General features: G+C 54.0%; 1 pseudogene; it reads left to right on the forward strand.

The window, feature by feature from the left end:
* LOC123358427 overlaps positions 1-23,494 on the forward strand; it is a 168,774-nt pseudogene that overhangs the window by 140,275 nt on the left and 5,005 nt on the right.

A 23,494-nucleotide genomic window follows, 5' to 3' on the forward strand; every position in this document is an offset into this window, starting at 1 on the left:
ACATCTACACTGCAATTAAACAGCCCCTTCGCCTGAGCCCTATGAGCCTGAGTCACCTAGCATGGGCCAGCTTGGGGGTTTTAATGGCAGGGTAAAGATACCCTTGGTGTCTGTTCAACACCTGTTACAATGGGGACCCTGATCTTGGTCAGTGTGCAGAGTCCTGACCAACAGGGGAGCCTGAGCTCAGTCAGGGGCTCTGCAACTCCTGGCATTACAGGATCCCTGATTTTGTTTAGGGCCCCTGCAGTATCTGGCAAAATGTGGGGCCAGGATCCTTGTCAGGGTCAGTGCAGTGCCCAGTACAGTGGTGGGGTGTGATCTTCATTAGGGTCAGTGCAATGCCAGACTCAGCAGGATCTCTGAAGTGCCCAGCACAATGGAGGCAGCGGTTTGGGCCGCAGTCATGTGCTGCCTGGCACAAGGGGGGCCGTGATCTCGGTCCAGGTCTCAGTTTTACCGGGCACAACAGTGGGGTCTGATCTCACCTGGGGTCTCTTCAGTGCCTGGCAGAACAGGGCCCAGATCTCAGTTGGGGTCTCTGCAGCATCTGGCAGAACAGGGCCACACTCAGTACGATAAGAGCCCCAATCTCAGTCACACACCTGGAGAGAAAAGGGGGAAGATTTTTGAGAATTTGATATCAGTATTTCAGAACTGAGGAGAAAATGGGGCACAAACTAAATATTTGCCAATATAAGGGACAAGCATCATGTGGGGAGATTTTATGTCACCATTCAAGAGAAAAGATGGGAAATTGGAGGGGCTTATACAAGGATATTGAATCAACAGAATGGGATGGATTCTTCTTGCCCCACACTCACAGGGAAAAGGAGTGGGGCTGGAGTCAGAAAGTCGCTGGCTGTGGGGAGGGGCTGGCAATGGGGTCTGGGAATGTGATTAGCAGGTGATGGGGGGGGGGGAGTAGCTGGGACTGGGAAACGTGGGGCTGGGCAGTCTGGGGCGGGGTGGGGCCCTTGATCCTCCCTCCCCTTCCTGGCCCTTCCCAGGCCCCGTTGCCAGCAGAGAGTGGCCCCCCCAGCCCAGCCGTGTCCCTGTCTCAGGCCCCCCCAGCCTCTGCCCATTCACCCTCTGCCCAGCTCAGGAATCACTGGGGGGAACCATTTCCCACCCGCACAAGGACAAATCCCTGCCGGTGGAAATGGGGGAAACCCCCCAAACCTGAGACCTGAACTGGCCATTGGCGAAGGGGAGAGAAAATGGGGCACAATCGGGGGGGGGGGGGACAGGGAACTTCTCAGGGGTTGGGGGAGGGGGGATCACCCTGGGCGCTGCTCGTGGCTCTCTAGGGAGAAAGGGGGCAGGACGGGAGAGGAGGGGGGTCCCCACGGGAGGGGGCAGCGGTAAATCCGAGGGGATCTCAGCCCCCCCCTTTCTCTCCCCGCTCCTCAGGGGTCACCTGCCCCCCCCCCCCGGCCATGTCCGGGCTGCACCGACATTTCCCGCCCCCCCCCAGCCCGGTCTCACCCCCCCCAGCCCCACGCAGGGACCCCAGTGGGGCCGGGCCCCTCCCCCCAGCACCCCCCGCGGGGCCCCAGGGCAGAGCCTGGCCGGGCCCGGGGGGCGCTGGGCTCCTGCGGGGGCAGCAGCTCCGAGCCCCCCGCGGGCGCTGCCCCCCCCCCGCCAGGGAGCAGATCCCGGCGCTGCGAGATGCCGGGTCCCCCCCCCCCCCGGGCACTGGGGCAGAGTCACCGCCCGGCCCCGCCCCCGGGGCTCGCTCCGGGGCCTGGAGGCTGCAGCTCCGCAGCGGGGCGGGCGGAGCCCGGGGCGGCCCCAGGGCGGCTCCAGCGGGGCAGGGCCCAGGCCGGGCACGGGGGGGGGTTAATGAAGGGCTCTCCCGCCGCGATCTGCGCATGCCCAGAGCTCCACCAGCACCAACCCTCCAACGGCTCCGGGAGAGGCTCCAACGGCCCCGCGCGAGCCAGGCAGCGCCGCAACGGCCCGCGCGCGTTTGCAGCTCGGCTTGGTCTCTCCACCCAACGTCACTTCCGGTCCAGGGAGCATCAGGAACTACATCTCCCAGCCTGCCCCGGGGCCGCGTCCATCCTCTTCGCAGCCCAAGGAAGAGAGGGTTTTATCAGCTGTTACTGCGCATGCTCTGTGCGAGCCCCGCGCGGGGCGGGAGAACAAAGCTGCTGCTGCTGCTGCTGCAGCCTCCGCGTGAGCCGGGCCCGGGCTGAGCCGCTGCTGCTCCCCGGGGGGGGGGGTTGGTTTCTCCAGCTGGGCCACGCCCCCCGGGCAGCCCCGGGCTCTGCCCGCCCCAGCCCCGGGGAGTGAGAGACTCCGGGGGGGGCGCTGGGGGGCGGGCACGTGACTCTGCCCCGGGGAACCCGGGAGAAGCCTCGGAGCCGCAGCAGGATCCGCCCCCAGCTGGGATGGGGCGGGGCGGTGTATTAAATCTTTCCCCATAGAGTTGTGCTGCTCCCGGGCACTGCGCATGCTCAGTAGCAGGTGCTGAAGCCGCTGCCCTTCCCCCTGCCCGTATCAGCCGGAACGTGGCGCTGGGGGCGGGGCTGGGATGGGTCGAGCGAGCGGCGGGGGCTGAGCAGGGAATTGATGGTGGGGGGAGTCGGGCAGGTGGGGGCGGGGCTGAGGGGGTAAAGGGAAGATCCGGGCTGGGGGGGGGGGCACTGGAGTTGAGCGGGGAGGGCGCAGGGGGGGAGTCGGGGTTGCAGTGGGGAAGGTCATTGGGGCGGGAAATATGAATTGGTTTGTGTAGCCAGGAAATTCCCGTGGGGGGGGGAGGTGAGTTCACTGAATCCTGCCCTGTTTGTGCCCCGTCCTCCCACATACAAAGTCTCTCCAGCTTTTCCCCTTTTCCCCCTGGTCTCTCTGTATTTCTCAAGTGTCAATTCAAAATCTCTCCAATGGGGCAGCTTTTCCCACCCATTTTATCTGCAGTGATTTGTCCTCATTTAGGTGGGAAATTGTTGCCCTGAGTCATTCCCCAGCACATGGCTGCCCAGGAGTGGGGATGGAAGGAGGTGCCTGTTCTCTGCCAGGGCAGGGATGAGAAGAGCACGTGTCCCCCATGGAGACTGTCCAGACCCCAGTTTCCCAATCCCACCCCTGCCCCCAAACTACCAACACAGTTTCCCCCAGCCCTTAGTTGCCAGTCACCTGCCTGTCCCCCACTTCCGCCCCCTTCCTTTATCCAGGGAGCCTTCCAGCTTCCCCCCCCCCTTAAATCAGCTCCTCACAGGGAGAAAGGGAAGGAGAAAACTCGAAAGAGGTTCCTCCTGGCGCTCACGTCCGTGAACCCGAATACTCTCTCAGTCCTCAAAGAGAGACCTGGAGAAGGAGACTTGCTGAAGCAAAGCCACAGGGGTCTCTGAGGTTTCCCTAGCCCCTCACCCCTGTCCTGACTGGCTGATGTCAGCATCTCTCTGTGAGGTCACCACCTCCCCACCACCTTGGACCAATAGGCTGAGGTCCTGCCAAAGGCCTTTGTGATGTCACTGCCACGCCCCCTCCCTTGCTGGGCTAATATCCTGCCCCTGGCCAGGCACTTTGCAGGTTTGAGCTACTCCCTGTGGATCACCCCATTCAAGGAGCTTTTCTGCAGAGCATCCTCAGATGTCTGAGCACACGAGTGCCATGGCAACAAACTGACACACATGACACTAAAATGAGATCATTAATATACTAACCTAGAGGAGAAGGACACTGCAGCATTAGTAGGGGAGAACCCCCTACTGAACATGCATTACACCTGGCAGCGTCAGCAGAACATATCGGCTACACAACTAAAGAAAGGGATCTGCACGTGGCTGTAGACCAGTGGCTCCCAACACGGTGCCCACGAGCGCCATGGTGCCTGCCGGGGCATTTATGTGCGCCCACCTACTGCCCAGCAGGGGAGAGAAGCTGTGGCCCTGTGCCTGACGGGGACAGAGAACTCAGGCTGCAGGCGCCGGTGCTCTCTGTCCCTGGCAGGCGCGGGGCTGCAGCTTATCTCCGGCTTCTCTGGGGCTGCAGGCTGCGGGCGCCGGTGCTCTCTGTCCCTGGCAGGCGCGGGACTGCAGCTTATCTCCGGCTTCTCCGGGGCTGCAGGCTGCGGGCGCCGGTGCTCTCTGTCCCTGGCAGGAGCGGGGCTGCGGCTTCTCTCCAGCTTCTCCGAGGCTGCAGGCTGCGGGCGCCGGTGCTCTCCGTCCCTGGCAGGCGTGGGGCTGCAGCTTTTCTCCGGCTTCTCTGGGGCTGCAGGCACCGGTGCTCTCTGTCCCTGGCAGGCGCGGGGCTGTGGCTTCTCTCCAGCTTCTCCGGGGCTGCGGGCACCGGTGGTCTCTGTCCTTGGCAGGCACGGGGCTGCGGCTTCGAAGCTGGAGAGAAGCTGCAGCCCAGCCCCGGCCGGGAACAGAGAACTCTGGGGCTGCAGGCTTCAGTCTATGTTAAAGTAAGGATAATAAATATATTTGGACCAGCAGTTCAACAATGTTTTACTTTTTTTAAAATAAAGATGAAAACTGTTTATGATATTTATTTTGTAAAATGTTTTGTAGATAAAAAAGAACAAATTCACATGGGAAGGTGAAAGAGTAATTGCCGAATAATTTAGTTAATACCTTTCACATGTAAAATTACTGTTTTTATCTTATGGATTCATATATTATGTAATATTAAATGATTTTTTTTGTATATTTAACATAAACAGAAAATAAGCCTTGAAAAATTGTTGGCGCCCACCACACTCTCTTCTGAAAACATGAATGTGCTACTGGCCACAAAAAGGTTGGGAACCACTGCTGTAGACAGATCAATGAAAAGCTCCACTCACGGCACAGCTGCCAGCAGAAAAGCGAACGTGCTCAGATTCACAAGGAATGGGATGGAGAATAACAATGGAAGTTCCATAAACAGACAGTAATAATTCCCCCCCCCACCCCCACCCTTCACATGGGCAGCAGGGAGCCCTGTGGGGAGGTGCTTTAAGAGGGTACGTGAGGGGAGTATGGAGCAGGAAAACTCCCTGGCAGTGGGGAGGAAGCAGCAGCAGGGTGGGGGGTGACTGGCAGCTGGGGGGGGGCGCTGGGCAGTGGGGGCCGCAGCAGGGGGGTGGGTGACTGGCAGCTGGGGGGGTGCTGGGCAGTGGGGGCAGGAGGAGCAGGGGGGTGGGTGATGGACAGCTGAGGGGGCGCTGGGCAGTGGGGGAAGCAGCAGTAGGGCGGGCGGGTGACTGCCAGCTGGCGGGGCACTGGGCAGGGGGGCAGCAGCAGGGCGGGGGGGTGACTGACAGCTGGGGGGGCACTGGGCAGTGGGGGCAGCAGCAGGGCGGGCAGGAGACTGGCAGCTGGGGGGGCGCTGGGCAGTGGGGGCACCAGCAGCAGCAGGGGGGGCGGGTGACTGGCAGCGGGGGGGCGCTGGGCGGGGGGGCACCAGCAGCAGGGGGGGCGGGTGACTGGCAGCTGGGGGGGTGCTGGGCAGTGGGGGCACCAGCAGCAGCAGGGGGGGCGGGTGACTGGCAGCTGGGGGGCGCTGGGCAGTGGGGGCAGCAGCAGCAGCAGGGGGGGCGGGTGACTGGCAGCGGGGGGGCGCTGGGCGGGGGGGCAGCAGCAGCAGCAGGGGGGCGGGTGACTGGCAGCTGGGGGGCGCTGGGCAGTGGGGGCAGCAGCAGCAGCAGCAGGGGGGGCGCTGGGCGGGGGGGCAGCAGCGGGGGGGGGGCGCTGGCACAGCAGGAGCAGGACCAGGCCGGTGGAACCTGGGGCCAGACAGCGGCCCAAACCGCTGCCTCCATTGTGCTGGGCACTTCAGAGATCCTGCTGAGTCTGGCATTGCACTGACCCTAATGAAGATCACACCCCACCACTGTACTGGGCACTGCACAGAACCTGACAGAGATCCTGCCCCCACATTTTGCCAGATACTGCAGGGGCCCTAAACAAAATCAGGGATCCTGTAATGCCGGGAGTTGCAGAGCCCCCAACTGAGCTCAGGCTCCCCTGTTGGTCAGGACTCTGCACACTGACCAAGATCAGGGTCCCCATTGTAACAGGTGTTGAACAGACACCAAGGGTATCTTTACCCTGCCATTAAAAACCCCCAGCTGGCCCATGCCAGGTGACTCAGGCTCACGGGCTCAGGCGAAGGGGCTGTTTAATTGCAGTGTAGGTGTCTGGGCTCGGGCTGGAGCCAGGCTGTAGGACCCTGCGAGGTGGGAGGGTGCCAGACCTTGGGCTGCAGCCCCAGCCAGAAAATGGACACCACAATTAAACTGCCCCACAGCCTGAGCCGTGTGAGCCCAAGTCAGCGGGCACGGGCCAGCCGCCCGTGTCTAACAAGTTTGCATGGAGAATTTGGGGCAAAACTGGGAACTGAACCCAGATTGTTTGAATTCTTGCCTCTCCCCTTAACCCCAAGCCCAGCGTGTGTGTGTGTGCAGGGTTGTTTTGGTCTGTGTTTGCCTTGCATTGGCTTCCAAGGGAGGCTGTGGAATTTCCTTCACTGGAGGTTTTTAAGACCTGGTTAGAGATGCACCAGTCTGGGAATGTCTAGGGATACTTGGTCCTGCCTCAGCGCAGGCGGCTGGAGGAGACGCCCTCTCAAGATCCCTTCCAGGCCTACACTGAAATAATTCTCTTTTGTGCTGTGTCCTGTTCTACGCTGAGCTGTTTTGCATGGTGCCATTTGGAACTGTGATCGCACCACGTTGTGGAGCAGTTTTATGGTGAATTGTTTTGCCTCAGCATGTTTGGTGCCTGTGTTGTGCTGGTTTGAGATGAGCTATTTTTTTTTCGTTGTGTAATATTGTCCTAGGGTGTGTTAGTTTGCATCGTGTTTTCTTTTCCTCTGTATTGTCATTATATGCTGTGGCTTTTGTTGTTTATTTTTTCTTTTTTTTTTCCTGAGTTTCCTGACATTATGTTGTGGTGGGTTTTACTCTGGATGTTGTGTTTTGTACGTATATATTTCATGGCATCCTAGAAATGTAGTGCTGGACAGAACATCAAGATGTCATCAAGTCCAGCTGTCTCTGCCGAGGCAGGACCATGTATATGTAGATTGTCTCTGGCAGAGCTTTGTCCTATTTGTTCTTAAAAACTTCCAGGGACAGAGACTCCCCAGCCCCCTTGTAAGACTATTCCCGAGCTGACCTGCCTTAGCTCTGGGGACACCCACACAGACTGTAGTGGTGAGCAGCTCTGGAGAGAGGAGACCCCGGTGAGTGGGCAGCTGGGGAAAGAGACTAAAGTTGGGAGGAGAAACATTGACGTGTCCAAGGTCACCCAGGCTGTCTGTGAACGAGCTAGAAATAGGTTCTAGTGCCACTGTACTGCTGTTTTGGGCACTGAAGGTCTCTGCCACCCTGGTGTTTTAGGCACTGGTGCAAACCCTTAGTGTAGACAGAAGTTACACTAGTGCACTCTGATTGGCACTGGTGCACCATGTCCCAGTTTGAAGGTTTGAGGTGGGGGCGGGGGGAAGTGACCTCACAGAGGTCTGAGGCTGGCTGAACAGTACAGCTGGGAAGGGAGGGGCAGCAGTGAGTGCTGGAGGTATGAGCCAGGAGCGCAGCCCCACAGGGCTGGACACTGACTTCTCCTGACCCAGGGGACACCCCCCCCCCCAGCGAGGTGGTTTGTCCAGGGATGCACAGGCTGTCTTGGCAGGGCAGCTCAGCTGCAGTCCCTGCACACCTCTTCCTGCAGCCTAATACAGTGTGCTCGGGGGACCTTCCCAAGCTGCGGGTGACGGGGCTGTGGAGTTAACAGGGTCTGTTCCTGGCTCTGTCACAGACCTGTTCAGTGACCGTGGGGAAGTCACAGCCCCTCTCTCTGTAACGCTGTCCCCAGTGACTCGAGAGCACGAGCACCAGCCTCGGGCAGACTGGTAAGAAGCAGGGAACAAACCCCAAATTGGGTGTGAGGTCTGTATGGAGATTTCACCAACCAAGTATCCAGTGTAAACGCTTCAGGCACTGTAACGGCATTAACATGGAGTCACAGACAGTCCTCTTGGGTGACCCCATATATTTTACCACGCAGGTGAGTTCACCTTTGTGACAGATGGTCCTTTCCACCAGACGTTCTCAAACCACATACACTAAGGAACTGCCTGACCTCTGGTGTGCTGGCCACCGCTTCCCGCAGCTCCCATTGGCCAGGAATGGTGAACCGCGGCCATTGGGAGCTGCAGGTGGCCATGCCTGTGGATGGTCAATGTAAACAAACTGTCTCGTGGCCCGCTAGCGGATTACTCTGACGGGCCGCAAGCCAAAGGTTGCCGACCCCTGCTCTAGCTGATGTTACATTGATGTGTGTGACCAGGACGCAGAGAAGGAGCTTGTTCAGAAAGCCAAAGGGTGATGTTATTCACTGGAATGCCCCCCATTGCCCCGAGGTAGCGAGATCCCCAGAATACCCTCACCTGGGACAGATGTTGCTGGGAGATGGAGCTGCTTTCCCCAAAGCAATAAGTGGCCTAAGCTCAAGAGCTTTGCCTGCACTGGCTTGTTTTCCTTAATACCTCCCTTCTTATTTATTCATTCACTGGGATTACGGTAACACGTAAATGCCCAAACCAAGATGGGGGCCCCATTGTACTGGGCCCTGGACACACCAATAGTGAGAGACCATCTCTGCCCTGGAGAGCTTCGTACAATCTAAACAGACCAGACAGCAGCTCGGGGGTTTTAGCTCAGAGCCGGGCCAGACGAGGACTGTAGGGAAAATCCCTTCCCTTTGGCTGTATGTTAGGCAGCAGTGAGGCCTGTTACCTCCTCCCTGCAGCTCCATGGCACTCACTGCATCACACTCACCCGCCATCTCGTTTGTTATTTCTCCTGTTCCCCAGACCCAGCTATGATGATGGGGAAGGTTCCCTCCTTCTCCCCCGGCTCCACAGTGAGCTCCGCTCTGCCCGGCTACGTCGCTCTCTGCCTCGCTCTACAGGTGCAGAGGCTGATGGTGCACCTGGAGAGGCTCCGGCCTCCTCGCTGGGTTTGCTGCTGGTCTATTGCTGGTTATTAACATCCATCTCGCACCACTGCCTTGTCTTGCAAACCACGTCTGCTCACCCCGCCTGGTGTCTCCTGCTCTACACAAATGGAGACACTGCAGGGCACAGCTGGATCCCTAATAACCATGGTTGCTACCCAGTGATGAGCTCCCAAAATCCTAAGAACCAGTTCCCTACCGGGTCCTTGGTGGTTCGGCGGCAGAGGGGTCTTCACTCGCTCTGGGTTTTCGGCAGCAGGTCCTTCACCCACAGCGAGTGAAGGACCCGCCGCCGAAGTGCTGCCGAAGACCTGGTAGGGAACCACGTGGTGAGTACAAGCCCCACGTGCCTGTCTCCCCCCTGCCACCCACCCCTCTGACCCCAACCCACGTCTTGCCCCCGACTGCCCCCCTCAGAACCCGCAACCCATCAACCACCCCTCCTTGTCCCCTGACCACCTCCTCCCGAGACCCCCCCACCCTAACTGCCCCCCAGGACCCCACCCCCTACCCAACTCGCCCCACTCCCTGCCCCCTGACTGCCTCAACCTCAGCCACCACCACCCTGACAGACCCCCGGGGCTCCCACACCTACCCAACTCCCCTGTTCCACATCCCCTGACTCCCCCCATAACCTCCGCCCCCTCCAACCGCTCCCTACCCCTTATCCAACCCCTCCTCCCAGCCCCGGCCGGCCCCCTTACCATGCTGCTGTGTATGGATGCTGCACAGCCACTGGAGCTTGCAGCCCCACCCCCTTACCCAGAGGTGAAAGCAAGCCAGTGTGCACCAGTACGGCGTACCGGCGAGAGCCGGTGCACCGCACCAGGGTGGCTCGGCTTCCCCAGGGGGCAATTTAAAGGGCTTGGGGCTCCCAGCAGGGGCTGGAGCTCCAGGCCCTTTAAATTGCCACCAGAGCCCCACTGCTGGAGCCCTGGGGTAGGGCTGCGGGGCTCTGGGGGCTCCCACTACTTCTACCGCCCCGGCCCTTTAAATAGCCGCTGGAGTCCCACCGCTTCCCCAGGGCTCCTGCGGCTGTTTACAGGGCCGGGGTGGTCGAAGCAGGGGAGCCCCGGGCCCTTTAGATAGCCCCCGAGCCCTGGGGTAGCAGGGGGCTCCAGGGGTTATTTAAAGGGCCAGGGCTCCAGCTGCCTCTACCGCCTCGGTCCTTTAAATAGCTGCTGGAGCCCCCCCTCGCCGCTTCCCCAGGGCTCCCGTGGCTCTGTGCGGGGGAGGGGCCAGGCGAGCCTCAGCCTCCCTAGCTGGGAGCTCAAGCGGCCCAGACAGGCCGGGCCCGCAGGCCGGATGTGGCCTGCAGACCAGAGTTTGGCCGCCCGCCCGCCCCTTTAAGAACTGGTTCTACGCCGGCTTCTAAATTTAGCAGCCTGTTCTTGCGAACCGGCTCCAGCTCACCACTGTTGCTGCCTCTACTCAGTCTTCTCAGGCCTAGATATTCATCCAGCCTATTGCTCTGGCTGGTTTCTGGCAGCTTCGAATACACAGAACACAGGGAGCACCACTACAGGTCGATGTTGAGTCTGTACACAGAGACCCCCCCATTAAAGTGACCACCTGTGTGGTGGTGATGATCTGTTTTCATATCTTTACACTTTGCAAGCGCTTACACCATCTCTACAGCAGCTGGGACGGTTCCTGTGCTGCAGCAGCATGAAAAGGCCTTGGCGTATCAGAGAATCAGGCCCCCCATACCATTATCCCCACGGTGTCCATGAGAAGTGTTGAGCCATAGTCAGAGATCATACAAGTAATGCATAAAATTCACATGAGCTCTGCCATCGTACACGTGTGTAGGGCACTGCGTGGGTACATGTCATGCATTCTAATACACGATGCTCTCTCTTACTGGGGTCTTACTACTGAATTAACACACCACTCAGCTCCTCTTTGATTTAATTGACTTTTTATCCCTGACACATTTCACAGCACAGTTCACAGTGACTGGACCTGATCGTCCAATCACAGCATCTGTCGGTGGGGAGGCCGTCCTGCCCTGCCACCTCTCCCCCAGGATGAGCGCTCAGAGCATGGAGGTGAGATGGGTCCGATCCCAGGACTCTGCAGTTGTGCACCTGTACCAAAATGGGCAGGATCAGTATGAAAATCAGATGTTGGACTATCAAGGAAGGAGAGAGCTGCTGAAAGATGACATCACCAGTGGAAGTGTTTCCCTGAGAATACGTGATATCCGACCTTCTGACGAAGGTCTGACGCTTGTTTATTTCAATCACTTACCTTTTTTCAAGGCGCCTCAGTGCTCCTGCAGGTGGAAGGTTAGTAACTTGTTTCACTGCTGTTTTTACTTCAGAAAGGATAATAAATAGAGAGCTCTTGGGAAACAATGCTTGTGGTTTCTCTGCCGGCCAATTCTTTGAATTCTCTTTTGACTTCCCATAATTTCCCAGTAGAGTCAGTGTCTGCTCTCAGGACACATTGAAGGGCTTGCTGGAATGCTCTGTACGCTGAGGCTGCTTCTAAACTTTGCTTTGCAAGTGAAGGTTATGGAAGAGTTCAGCCTTCATGCATGTCAATTAGGTGGTTCACAACTACTCCACATGATTCCTCTTATATGCACCTGCTGCACCAAGCCTGTTTATAGCATTGTTAAAAGGAAAACTGATTCCCTTACCCCTGCTCACACTATCAGTCTCCTGGGTTATGTAGCAGCTTATCCCTGGTCCTTAGAGAAAATGAAGGATCTGCACATATGACAGAACAGCAGTCAATGAGAGGCAGTGGGGCCAAATGGACTGAATGCCACCTCTGATCAATTCCAACATTTTAGGGAATTTTCTCAGCATCAAAGGCCAGAATCCTGTTGATCTTGGAGACAATCAGAAAACAAAAATGGGGGGAAATGGGGGCCATATGGAGCTGATATCTGTTGATGGCACCATTAACACCTTGAAGCATAACAGCCCTACTCACTCTGCCAACAGAGTTTATCATGTTGACACCTCCAGTGTTAGAAGAGAAATAATTGTTCTCCCTCCATGGGGTGGATACTCAGCCAGCAGGGACAGCCAGAGGGGATGGAGAGGTCATTCCTTCCTTCCTCCTTCCCAGTGTCCTGCCTCCTCAATACCTGCTCCAGTCAGGGGAGAGAGGGCACCAGCCATCCACCCTACCCTTCCAATCTATGGGGGAGAAGAGACACCCATAAACCATGGCATGATGGAAAGGATGGGGACCCCAGTGTGGAGGACATGGAAATAGGACAGTAAACAGAGCCACTGGCATGGGGGAAAGGGACAGCATTGGGGGAAGTGGGAATGGGGGTGTGCACACAGAACCCCTGGTATGGGGGAGATTGGGGGGAGTTGCAGGGAGTCCCTGAAGTAGAGGGGGATGGGACAGTGACTTGTGGGGGGTATGGAGGTACGCAAGGAGCCCCTCATGCGTGCGATGCACTCAGCCTACACAAGATACAAAGTGTGTGACACACTAGTTATGCTGGAAGTTTGATCTCTGGACACTTGCAAAGGGGCTTGAAGTTGTGGTTGGGCTAATCAGTTGGCAGAGGCTTAATTTGTCCCCTGTTTGGTTTTCCAATTTTCCCCTAAGTCAAGTGCCCAGTGAGACCTAGAACAGTCCCTGCACTTTCGGAATCGACTAGGTACAGCGTTCAAAAGGTGTCACATTACAAACACAGACAGAATAACAGAGAGGTGCCACTGAGGGCTTGGCTACACTTGCAAGTTGCAGCGCTGGTAGAGGCTTTCCAGCGCTGCAATTAGTAACCGTCCACACATGCAAGGCACATCCAGTGCTGCAACTCCCTGGCTGCAGCGCTGGCTGTACACCTGGCCAGGTTGGGGTGTAGCGATTGCAGCGCTGGTGATCCAGCGCTGCTCATCAAGTGTGGACACACACCAGCGCTTGTATTGGCCTCCAGGGAATAAGGAGATATCCCAGAAAGCTTTTAACTAAATTACTCTCTTTGTTTTGTTATGCAGCCTCTCTTTGTTTTGTTGTGAACTCCAATCGGAGCTCCGTTGAACTGCTTATCTAAAAAACAAACACTGATCACAGCAAACAGGAGCTATCTGTACCTGGCTGTGAACGATCAAATGAGAGGCAGGGAGTGAATGTTTGCTTGACAGAGAAACAGCGTTGGAGGCAGGCTGTTTGCAATTAAGACCAAGGGTTCGCGAACATTTTGTGATTTTTCAATCCAGGAAGCTAAAGTGTTGGCTCCAAAAATCCACTCTCTCTCTCTTCCCCGCTCCCTGTCACAGTACACCACCCTCCACCCCCCTCTTTTGAAAAGCACGTTGTTGCCACTTGAATGCTGGGATAGCTGCCCATAATGCAGCACTCCCAACAGCGCTGCAAATGTTGCAAATGTGGCCACACACCAGCGCTGGTAGCTGTGAGTGTGGCCACACACCAGCGCTGCTCCTACACAGCTGGATGACCAGCGCTGCAAACCGTAAGTGTAGCTAAGCCCTGAGTTGAGTGTAAGGCATTGTGGAAGTAGAACAAGAACTGACAGGGATTTGTAGGGGATCTTAATGCATGACAGTCTCTGTTAGCAAGAGTCAGGCTAACTGTGACCCTAATAACGCGAGATTTTTAGAAGCGAGGATTGTGTAAGGCGAGTGGGAAGGAACTGTGTGAGAAGTTGTTGTGACCTTGTGTAAATAAGATTAGAGTCAAAATAAGTGAGAAAAATATGTTATCAGGATGACCTATGTATAAACAAAATGCAGCTGGTGCTTCTTATTGTCTGTAACAAAAGGTATAAATGCTGGAACTGTTTACCTGTGGAGAGACCTGCCTAGGAGGGGGAAACCCTGCATCCTAGCGCACTCCCTCCCTCTATGCAATTGCTCGAGAAATAAAGTATCTGACTTTGCTGCACCCAACCAGAGAGTGAGAACTGAGTTCTTCTCCAACAGCATTCACAAACTCGGCCCATCAATTTGAATCCACGCCTTTGTGATGTCAGTGCGAGTCTACGTGTGTGTCGTTTCAGATTAACAGTGTCCCATTTCACAACTGATTTAAATGAAATAAAAATGAGACACAAAATAAGAGCGTTACACACTGACTTGCACCGAAAGAACCAAAGATGTGAGTTGAAGTTGGTTTCGTTTTGCTGGTACCAGCCTGTGAGTAGACTCGCCCTGAGACTCAAATACTCTCATTAACACAAGATGGATTGAGAATGCAGAGCATCGATCACATTAAAACAAAAAGAAATGGTCTCTATATCCAATCTAGTCTGACACTACAGAGCTCTTCCAGGCCTAATCCAAAGCCCAGATTGTTAATGTGAGGCGTTACGCTCTGGATCAGGCCTTGAGAGTGGATAGAACAATACCACACATATGGGGTGCCCAACCTGAGCCTGAGAAGGAGCCAGAGTTTACCAATGTACATTGCCAAAGAATCACAGTAATACGTCAGCAGCCCCCAATCAGCTCCGACCCCCTGCTCCCAGTGCCTCCCACCCATGGGAAGCCACACTAATCAGCACCCCCACACACACACCTCCCGATCAGCTGTTTCATGGCGTGCAGGAGGTTCTGGGAGGGAGGGGGAGGAGTGAGGGCATGGCAGGCTCAAGGGAGGGGTGGAGTGGAGGCAGGGCCTGTGGCAGAGCCAGGGCTGAGCAGTGAGCACCCCCGGCACATTGGAAAGTTGGCGCCTGGAACTCCAGCCCCGGGGTCGGTGCCTATACAGGCCTATATTAACTTCTGAAGAGCCACACGGGACTCCGGAGCCACAGGTTGGCCACCCCGTCCTACATCATCTCCTCCTTACCTCGGTCAGTGCTGTTCACATCTTCCAGGTGTCCCAGAAATTCCTAGTTTACGAGAATCCATGCCTCCCCCCTTCCCAAAGGGGTGTTCTTGAAGATACTGTCATGAAACATTTGGCTCATAACACAATATTGTAGATTTAACATCAGTTCATTGCATTCCCCTCTAGGCTTGGGCTCTGGCCCTGACATCTCTGTGGAGGGACATCAGGACGGGGGGATCAAGGTGGTGTGTCGATCATCCGGATGGTACCCACAGCCCGAGGCTCAGTGGAGAGATCTCCAGGGGCAGCTCTTACCATCAGCCTCTGAAAACATATCCCGAGCAGCCGGTGGCCTGTTTCAAACAGAGATTGCCATTGTTATAACAGAAGAGTCCAACCAGAAAGTGTCCTGCTGTGTTAGGAACCCGCGTGTCAACCTGGAGAGAGAGTCAGCAATTTACATAGCAGGTCAGTGCCGCACATGGACAGACTGAGACACTGCAGATGTTAGTGGGGAGCACTTACTAGAGTGTCTCCTAGTAGTGAGGTCTTGAGCATCCTCAACTCTCTTTGGATATACCTGGTGACTCAAAATAGTTCTATATAATGTTTGTGGGCTATCCAGACTGACATGTAAAATGGCTGCACTATGGATCCCCTGCTGCAGTTCAGACCCTGGCAAAACTCCCATTGCCTTAAAAAGTTAGACCTGAGGGTTCAAACTGTAACTTGTATTGAATTGCACAAAAGTCAGGAAATGCAGAACTCCACAGGCAGCATGACCCGGACCCCCCCTGTGCACATAGGGCGTTTTTTGTCTCGTTTCATGAGCCTGATCCTGTATTCATTGTACAATGAAATTGATAGGGAGATTTGCTAGGCATAAACAATCAAGCCTATAAGGTGTAAATACAAAATGTTACCTAAATCCAGCTTAACATTTTAGAAAAACAGTTCAGGCTTTTTGTACTATTTCCTAGCTAGTAACTTTATTATTATAGAACCAATATTTTGTCACTGTAATAATAATTTTGCATTTGTAAAGCACTATTCATCTTCCATCTCAAAGGGCTGTAACATTTCCCTGTGGCATGCCCAGTGCATCAGTTTCACAGAGTCACCTTTGACTCCCTTCCTGGTCTTCCTTGAGGGCATCCAGTTAAGGTTTCCAGCTCCCAGCTGTCATCTCTCGTAGGCAGATACCTGCATCTCTCTCCTTCCAGACTGGGGGCTTAGACTTGCAGTCCCCTCTGCACCTCACTGTGATTCCCCCAGCAGGTCTGCTCAGGCTCCAGCACCAGTGTAAAGAAGGTGCTGTCCATTTGCTCACCCAGGAAGAAAGCCCTGACCCCTGAGTCTGTTTTAACTGCCTTTTATTCCAAAAGTCTCACTTTGTCCCCCCAACTTCCTGGAAACAGGTAAAACCCGTCCCTCCTCCTATACCCCAGAAGGTCAAGCTTCAAGGACTGGGGAATTTGCATAGCCACTGTTGCGGAATATTGTATTAATCATCCCCTAGTGATTCTAGATTCTGTAGGAAACCCCTGCCCCCAGTGAGCAAGGAACACGCTGTATGTCTACACTGCAATGTAAACCCGCCCTCAGACTCAGGCTTTGTTGTTATTAAAATCCCTGTGTGGTTGAGCTTCCCTGAGCACAGGAGAATGTGGAGCATCAGTAATTGGTTACAGCATTCTGATCTCGAGGGCCAGTCTGCACTGGTTGCAGCCCTGACATCCAGTAGAGAAGCCTAGGGGCTGCTCTAAGTTACACCAGTGGCAGATGGGTGTAGTGGAGCTCTGCCATGCCCCGTGCCTACCACTAATATCCCCACTTATATTAATTAACCATGTTTGGTAACCAGATTAGCATTCGGAATTTCATTGGCTTAATAATAAAACTCAAAGGAGCCACATTTCACGTTGTATTTCCCTGTGAGATTCTTTTAACCAGTCACAGTGTCACCATTTTCTCAATGTCCTGTCTTCATTCTACATGTGTTTGTTCCTAAATCAATATTTCTCCTGCAGATCTCTTTTTTCCACGGGTCTCTCCCTGGGTGGTGGCTCTGGCAGTGATCCTGGATCTTGTCATTGTCCTGGCCATCTGCTGCATCTGGATACAACGCAGAGCAAAAGGTAAAGGAACAAGAAGGGAGAATGCAGTGCGCTTGGGAAAGATTTGCATCAGCCATTCCTGGGCAGTCATCATCCACAGCCAATTATCTCCAGCTGCGAGGATTGCTGGTGCATGCATCAGTGTCATCCCAAGTGGGATTTCTGAAAATGTGTCTCCAGGACTTCTTTCTGATGACATGGAACCACACACTGGGTCCAATGCAAAATTAGGCAGCGTTCCTGGAACACCTTTGTATGCCCCAGCGGAAAGGTAAGTACAAGCAGCATGCTGAAGCCACTCTGGTCTGATTCCACATGGCCAAAGTCTCAGCGTGCACATGCATTTAGTTCACGTCATTAGCTCTGTCAGTGGTGTCTGGCCAAAAACAATGGCATAACCACATGGAATCAGACCAGGGGTCTATCCAAGCCGGGGGTCCTGTTTCTGACTGTGGCAAGCATCAGCTGCTTCAAAAGGAAGGTGCAAGAACTCTTGTAGTGGCCAGTTATTGAATAACTTGCCACAAGGGAAGTTTGCCTCTACCTGCCATCAGTTATGCTGAGGCTCTAAAGCAGGCCTGCACAACATACGCACACGGCACTCTGCAGCCGCGGGGAGCCCAGAGCCCTTTGAATCTCAGCCGCGGCCGGCAGGGCCGGCTTTAAGAAGTGCGGGGCCCAATTCAAACATTTTCAGCAGGGCCCCGGGAGTGATGACTTAAAAAAAAAAAAAAATGTAAGAAAAAGCCTTTCATTTCTTAGCAACTGGTTCCCTGTTAAAAAGTTCTGATTTAAGGGATGTGCCACAGTCTGTATTTTTTGTCCCAATAGGGTTACCATACATCCGTATTTTCCTCCCGGATGACGATTTAAGAACCAAAAAGCCCGACATGTCCAGGAGAATATGGCTGTATGGCCCTACCTAAAGTTCTTTTTTAAACAGATGGGCCTGAACTAGAAAGGAGCTCCGTTTCACATGTGTGGGTCCCTGCCACTCCCTGGGGGTGTGCTAGAGTGACCAGATGTCCCGATTTTAGAGGGACAGTGTCGATTTTGGGGTCTTTTTCTTATATAGGCTCCTATTACCCCCCACCCTGTCCCGATTTTCCACACTTGCTGTCTGGGCACCCTCGGGTGTGCACATGTGTGGGTCTCAGCTGCTCCCTGCCCCCCTCATTGAAGCAGGTGTGTAGGGTTACTGCCCTGGGAATTGCAGGGCACCAGTGGCCAAGGGGCTGGCTGGAGGCAGGGCAGAGGCTGATTGGAGGTAGGGTCTGGCTGCAGGGAGGGCAAGGGGTGCGGGGCTGGCTGGAGACAGGGGTGTGTGGGGCAGGCTGGCTGGCTTCAGGCAGGGACGCAGCGGGGGTGCATCAGGGGTTGGCAGGGCTGGAGACAGGAGTGTGAGACAGGCTGGCTTCAGGCAGGGGGGTGCGGCAGGGGTTGGCTGGAGACAGGGCAGAGGGTGCGGTGCTGGTGCAGGCAGGGCAGGGGGTGCAGCAGGGGTTGGAGACAGGAGCTGGTGCAGGCAGGGCAAGGGGTGCGGGGCTGGTGTGGGCAGGGGGTGTGGGGCTGGCTGGAGATGGGCTGGCTGCGGGCAGGGGGTGTGGGGCTGGCTGCGGGCAGGGGGTGCGGGGCTGGCTGCAGGCAGGGGCTGGGTGTGGGCAGGGGGTGCAAGTACAGGGGGTACAGCCCACCCTGTACGGTGAGTGCCCCTCCTCCTCCTTCCCCCACCGGTGTAGCAGCAGCAGCCTGGGGCTTGGGGGCTATTTAAAGGGCCCGGGGCTCCCCTGCTTCTACCGCCCCGGCCCTTTAAAGAACCGAGGGAGCCCTGGGGAAGCAGTGGGGCTCCGGTGGCTATTTAAAGGACCGGGTCAGTAGATGCAACGGGAGCCCTGGACTTTTAAAATAGCTCCCAGAGCCCCGCAGCCCCACAGCCCTGCCCCAGGCCCTTTAAATTGCCCCCTGGGGAAGCTGGGCCACCTCAGTACAGCGCACCGGCTCTTGCCAGCACGCCACATTGGGGCTTGGGTGCGGGGCCCTCTTAGGGGCGGCGGCTGAGATTTAAAGAGCTCAGAGCTCCCCGCCGCTGCGGGCAGCCCAGAGCCCTTTGAATCCCGGCCGCGGCTCCAGCGGATGGGCTGGGGCTGGGATTTAAAGGGCTCGGGCTCCCCTCAGTGGCAGGAGCTCTGGGCCCTTTAAATCCCTGCCCCAGCCCCGCAAAGCTCCGGGTTCCCCCAGCCGCCGGAGCCCCAGGCCCTTTAATTTGACCCTGAGGGCTCCCAGCCACCTCTTCAGCTGGGAGCCCCCTGTTGATTTAAAATCAAGTATCACCTCCCCACCCCCAACCTTCCTTTTTGGCCCACAGCTGTTTTGGTGGGGCAGCGCTGGGGAAGGAGGGTTTGTTTCTGCAGGGCTGGGCGGTGCTGGAGCGGGGTGTTTTTGCGGGGTCGGGAGGTACTGGGGGGGGAGGTGTTTCCGCGGGGCCAGGGGGTTTGGCCCTCAGCTGTTTGCTTTGGAGTAATGTGGCCCTCGCCGCTTTACGAGTTGTGCGGCCTGATCTAAAGCGTGAAAGTTTGTATTCCTTCCAGAATAACCAGAGAGCAAAGATTCTCTTGTAGGCAATGGCAGTAGGGTAAAGAAAGAGCTGACGTCATCCTCCTAGTTTTCCATTGGCTCAGAAGGTCCTTTGGACTTGATAGACATTCAAGGAATCTCCATTGCACCTTGAAGTCGGAAGTCCATCTTCATATGGACTTGGATGACCTACAGTTAACAGCATGGGCATCGGAGGAGAAGTGCACATCTGCAGGGAGTCTCCAGACAGAACTCAACTAGGGAATTTCACTCACTGATCTCATTGTGTCACATTTCAGAAGTGAGGGGGGAAGAGAATGCTCTCTGTGGCATGTTCTGTCTCTTTGTGATGTGCCCAGTACAATGGGGCCTCATCTTGAGATGCTGCCACATTACAAATACTATAATATAATAATAGGAGATATACCTGTCTCCTAGAACTGGAAGGGACCTTGAAAGGTCATCGAATCCAGCCCCCTGCCTTCACTAGCAGGACCAAGTACTGATTTTTTGCCCCAGATCCCTAAGGGGCCTCCTCAAGGATTGAACTCTCAACCCTGGAAGACCACAATGTTCTAGTAATCTCAGCTACGCTAGTGTTCTTCCAGGGTGATTATAGGGGTCCTAGCACCACAGAGAAGTGGGTAACAGCCTTAATGGGGATGTGTAGGCAGGCATATTGGACTCCCCAGCTGAGTATCATCAGGTGTTAAGATTCCTCATACTGGCCAGATGAGACAAGCCTGTGGCTAGCTTTTCTAGCTGCCATTACCTCAGACAGACAGCTTTTAGAGTTAGTGCCTCCAGCCGTACAACAGCCACACTACTGTTTTCGTGATGAAAACTCTGCCCAGGCGAAGTTTTTCTCCCATTGTTCCTTGGAAACAGTTTCCCCGTCACTTCATTTTAGTCATTAGTTCATTGCATGCCATCCAAAATCCCAGGGCCTTGCAGCCTCAAAGTTCCTGCAGCAAGATGTTTAAAAATTTGCACCAGTTGGTAGGACCCTTCTTCCCAGCATCGCCCCCACCCTGCAAGGCCTCTTGGCTGGTGGTGTCTCCCTGCGCTGGGCCCATGGCCCAGGGTCCCCCTCCCTCTCCCCAGCTGCTCACTGCACCCGGCTCCCATTCAGCAGGGTAGCTGAGCACATGCTGCACTTTAAGCCATGAGTCAGTCCATCCCGATTCAGCATGTGCTTACGTGTTTTGCTGAATCAGGCTCTAAAACAGAAGCTTTTCAGAACACACGAGTTGTTGCCAGAGCAAATCAGACTCAGGCTAAGCTAGTCTGGGATCCTGCTTCTTACAGTGGCCAGCACTTGCTGCTTCAGGAGAAGGTGCGAGAAACCCCCTAATGCCCAATGACAGACTAACCTGCCCCCAGGGAAAGTTCCTTCCCTGACCCCCATCAGTTAATGTTTGCCTTGTGCCCTGAAGCAGGAGGGGGTTTCTCTCCCTGACAGAATGCTTGTGTTTTTGAGAACGGTCACAACTCTGATTATTTGCATTTCCATATCAATGCCTGGGCCTCTTTGAATCCTTTGTCCATTTGGGTTTTTTTCTTTGTTTGTCTGTTTTTGTTTTCAGTCCTACCCAGTGTAAATCTTCATGTTCTCTTTAGCCACGGCACTATCCTTTTGTTTTTCTTGTGGTAAGGAGTTTCACAGGCTAATTATGCCTCATATAAAATACCATTTCCTCTTATAGTGTGAGATTTGCTGCCTTTCAGTGTATTTGAGTCTCCTCTTCTTGTATTAGGAAAGAAGATAGATATGAGCACCCAAATTTCTCTCTCTCACACTCTTTTGTATTCCTCTGTCATGTCTGCGCCGTAAACTAAAATGTCCCACCTCTTTCAATCAGTCTTTATATGACCTTGTCTTCAGAGCTGTAATTATTCTAATTGCTCCGCCTGAAAGACCCTTTCTGAGATGGGGTGACCAGTACTGCACACGGTATGTTTTTCTGTCCTGTTTTGTGTGCATCCTAACACTTCCTTCTTTAAATCACTGCTACACATTCAGCAGAGATCTTCATAGAGGTGTCCACAGAGATGCACAGGTCTTGTTTCCTGAGTATATAGAACCCAATGGTCCCCAACCTTTTCATCTGGCGGGCGCCAGATGAAGGACTACTGCGGCGGTGGAGCACCCACCGAATTTCGGTGGCATTTCGGCATTTGAGAGGTGTCCCCGCCGAAATTCGGGAGCGACACCTCTTGATGACGTCACTTGTCGACGGCAAGCAGCGTCATCGAGAGGCGTCCCCGCCGAAATGCCGCTGAAATTCGGTGGAGGCGCCCGCGGGCACCGCGTTGGGAACCACTGCAATAACCTGTGTGAATAGCTGTAATGATTCCTTGCCGTACTGCACAAGGGGAGTAACCATTTCTGCCCTATCTCTACTAGAAATAACTCCTAGGATTTCATGAGGATTTTTCATGGCCATATCACAGTGGTAGCTCATAGACATCCTGAGATCAACCAATATACCCAAGTGCTCTTCTGTCACTTTCAACTTAAACTTTCCCACCTTGTACCAAAAGTTATTGTTGCTAGTCCTGAAGTGCATGACCCTGCACTTTGCACTGTTAAATTTCATCCCATTTCTATTACTCCTGTTTTCAAGGGTGTTCAGATCCAGTCCTCCTCCATATTGGCAATACCTCCTGACGTGTCATCTGAAAATTGTATTGGCACAAAAAGTGGGAGTGTGCTAAGGTCTTTAATGAAAATGTTAAATAAGATTGGTCCCAAGACTGATCTTCGAGGAACTACACTAGTAACCTCCTTCCAGCCTGACAATTCTCCTGTCAGTATGACCTGTTGTCATCTCCCATTTAAATAGTTCCTTAAACACCTTTCAGTTGTCATATTTGTCTCCAGCTTCTCCAATTTAATTAACAATTTCCCATGTAGAAATGTATCAAATGCCTTACTGAAGCCCAGGTAGGTTAGATCTACTACATCTCCTTTGTCTAAAAAATCAGTTACCTTCTCAGAGAAAGAGATCAGGTTGCTCTGGCACGAGCTACCTTTTGTAAACCCATGTTGTATTTTATCCCAATTACCATTTACTTCTATGTCCTTAACTACTTTCTCCATCAACATTTGTTCCAAGACCTTGCATACAATTGAGGTCAAACTGGATCAGTTTTTTCCCCTTTCTTAAAAATATAAACGATATTAGCAATTCTCCAATCATAGGGTACAACCCTGGAGTTTACAGATTCATTAAAAAACTTGCTATTGTGCTTGTGATTTCACGTGCCAGTTCCTTTAATATTCTTGGATGGAGATTAGCTGGCCCCCAATTTGATCTCATTGAGCTGTTTGAGTTTGACTTTCACCTTGGATGTGGTCATTTCTATTTCCATATCCTCATTCCCATTAGCCACCCTGCCACTACCCGTAAGCTCCTCGTTACCCTTATAAAAAACTGAAGGAAAGTATTCATTTAGGTGTTGGGCCATGCCTAGATTACTTTAATCTCCACTCCATCTTCAGTGTTTAATGGTCCCGCTTCTTTTCTTGTTTTCTTCTTATTTATGTGGCTATAAAACCTTTTACTTATTGGTTTTAATTCCCTTCATAAGGTCCAGCGCTGCTTGGCTTTTAGCAATTCTCACTTTTTCCCTACACTTTCTGACCTCCAAGAGGGAGTTTTCCTTGCTGATCAGTCCCATCTTCCATTCCTTGTAGGCTTTCCGCTTTCTCTTGATGCCTGTTTCATATGCTTACTCATCCAGTTTGGTCTGCAACCCTTCCCTAAAAATGTGTTTCCCCTTGCGTGGGATGCAAGCTTCTGATTGCTTCTGCAACTTTGGCTTAAAGTAATTCCAAGCTTCCTCCATATTCAGATCCTTGAGTTCTTTAGTCCAGTCCACTTCTCTAACTAATTCCCTCTTTTTTTTTTAAATCAAGGATCCTGGTTGCAGCCATATTTTTGTTTATCATTCCATTTAGTTTAAACTGAGTTAGCTCATGATCGCTCAGATCAAGGCTCTCCTCTCCAACCAGTTCTTCTATGAGATCCTCACTACTCACCAATACTAAATCTAAAATAGCATCACCTCTTGTTGATT

The sequence above is a fragment of the Mauremys mutica genome, unplaced genomic scaffold (assembly GCF_020497125.1).
Source record: "Mauremys mutica isolate MM-2020 ecotype Southern unplaced genomic scaffold, ASM2049712v1 Super-Scaffold_100054, whole genome shotgun sequence".
In the NCBI taxonomy this organism is placed as follows: domain Eukaryota; kingdom Metazoa; phylum Chordata; order Testudines; family Geoemydidae; genus Mauremys; species Mauremys mutica.